The following is a 2,710-nucleotide window of genomic DNA, read 5'->3' as shown; positions in this document are numbered from 1 at the left end:
CTAAGATCTAGAGGCTAATGGTGAGATCGTGGAGAGAAGATTTCTGAAGAAGAAGGAAGATGAGTAAAGCTTGCAGAACCATTTCTAGGTAAGCCATGTTCTGATCTTCTCATCACGAAGGTACAAGTATTTATAGGGCCAACCCAAGTGGCCTCAGCCCTTAGATAGATAGTTGAGGAATCGTGATCAACTCCATCAATAAGATTAAATACCATAATCTCGGAAATAAAGGCGAATTAAAGACGCGTGGGAAACGGAACGGTCTTCAAGGAAGTAACCGCTCAATTTTGAGATTATCTATTCTGAACCGCCATAACTCATAATTAATGCAAATTTAAAGTTAGTGATGACTACGAAGACAAAGGCGTTTTTGGGCTAGTAACTGGACCAAAATAAGTAAATGATATATATATATATATATATATATATATATATATTATTGGGCTAGTAATGTTTAGTAATACAAAAGATAATGGGCCTGATGCTAGAGGCCTAAAGTCTCTTGGCCGCGTAGGTTAGGCGGAGAAGATGATCGTCCAAGCGGTAACCTGCCTGACAAGCAACGTTCTCGGCCTGTTAGGCTAATTCACAGGCTTGGGCCAGATCCTGAGTCAGCACCTCGGGAGCGGCCAAGGGTTGCTCCAATTGGGCCTATTCTTGAGCAATTCCAGTCCTTACGGTGGCTAACTGGGCTTGAAGGTTTTGGATTTGAGACTCAAGGTGTTTCTCTTCAAGCTCCATATCCTTGAGACGAGAGACCCGTTCGTCTAGAGAGCTTCGCAGATCTTCCATCTGGTGGGCGAAGGCCTGATGCTGCATCCGGATATTCCTGGCATGTGCTTCTGCGGCCGCTTTGCCCTCGCAGAAGCCAGGGAGATCACCCAACAGTTTGTCTAGTGCGCCAAATTGAGTGGCAGTCAGGGCGTCCTCGCAGCGAAGTACTCTAACAACTTCCCAGGCCCGAGCGAGCGCTTCAGGCCCCAACAAGTTAGGACCCAGAAGTCCGCGGAAGACTTCCTTGCCCTCTTCCACAACACCAGGAGGAGCCACTTCAAGGACGCGAACTAACCTCTCCAACCTAGAGGGTTCTCCAGGAGGAGTGTCACGCCCCTGATTTTTCACATGAATAAAAATTGATATATAATCTCATAATTATACATGCGTGATGGTTTAGCCATCAATCCACAATACTTGGAAACTTTTTCCCTTTAAACCAAGTACATATTGATGTCCTGAAACCCACTATGTCAAAATTGACCACTCCACAGAGTCATATATTACATAAGCTTACAAATTAAATTGTCATCACAAAATAAAACATAAATGCTCCTCAGAGCTTACGACATAGTGGAAGTCATAACAATGGAAAAGCCAACAAAATTTGCTTCCTACCCATTTTTCTGCCAACAAGCTACCTCAGCTTCAACCACGATTACCCTGACCTGTAGGATTAACTCCTACACCATTGAATAGTGCACCGGGTTGCCACACAACAAACCCGGTAAGCTTATGAAAGCTCGTATGTGTAACTCATGAACATCAATCAACAACTCACACACATATCAACTTAAGAAACAATACTACCATGATTCCTTCTAACATTCCATGTCCTTTCGGTGGAAAGGACGAAAGGACAACATAAGTCATCGCTGTGACAAAGTACTATATGCTAACTCAACAATCAATAAGCAATTCAAGTCTCATCTAGACAATAAAAGAAGAATACTCTCAATACTCTCTCTTAACTATACATTTATGAGTCTCCAACAACCTCGACCGTCACCCCCATAAGCTATAATGGCAGACTGTACTTACATAGGCATTTGCAAGCATAATTAGCTACAATGAGCCACGCTCATACTACCACCAGTGGTACCAACTCCCTCCAAAGGAGCGACCTGCGGGAACACATCCAAGCAGGCTACCGCCTGAGCCCCTGCTTACCCCCAGATCACCACCGACGGGCCGCCACGCACCCCGCCAAGACAGCATCAGAAGCTCCAGAACCTGGGGACTGAAGCACATCAGTCCCACATCGAAAACATGGAGAAGATCAGCTCCATCCTCACCTATCAAAGGTTCTCTCTTCTCTCTTCATTAATTACGCATTTACTACTTACCTACGGTTACTTTGTCAACATAAATACATTGACTAACTTAGGCATTGGAGAAGAGAAGACCGCCCAACGCAGTCTCCCTCTGATGCCCTATGTATTTTACTTGATAGGTAAACGGAAGTTCTGAATATCACAAGTAGCGGTCTATCCATCGGATCAGCGTTAACCGAAGTCCAGCTACCGCTGAACTTTTAGACATTAACATTGGCACCGTCTGTGGGAATCCTTGAAACAAAAGGTGATCCACCACAACTACCATGAATAGCGGTAGCGGGGAAAACACTCAGCAGCAAGCGGACCAATCTGCCGACCCCCACCCCACAAACCTGACAACTAACGTTGACCCAGTGGTAAACGTTAATCATGCACTATTCAATACCCCATCAAACCTTGCGGCGGAGACCCAGCCGGGCAGTAATCGCCCACCGGTCCGGGACCTCGCCGCTATGTATGAGTTGGCCTTGGCGGACCTCCACAAGGCAAACAGGGAGCGCGAGCAGGAGCTCATAGAGAAGGCCGAGGCCCAAAAGCAGGTGGCCATGCTGATGTCAATATTCGATGAATTAAAAAAGGCACTGGAAGCAAACGCTAAC

This window comes from Rosa chinensis, chromosome 6 (assembly GCF_002994745.2).
Source record: "Rosa chinensis cultivar Old Blush chromosome 6, RchiOBHm-V2, whole genome shotgun sequence".
Taxonomy (NCBI): domain Eukaryota; kingdom Viridiplantae; phylum Streptophyta; class Magnoliopsida; order Rosales; family Rosaceae; genus Rosa; species Rosa chinensis.
The sequence above is the reverse complement of the archived record's forward strand: the minus strand, read 5'-3'. Positions refer to the sequence as shown.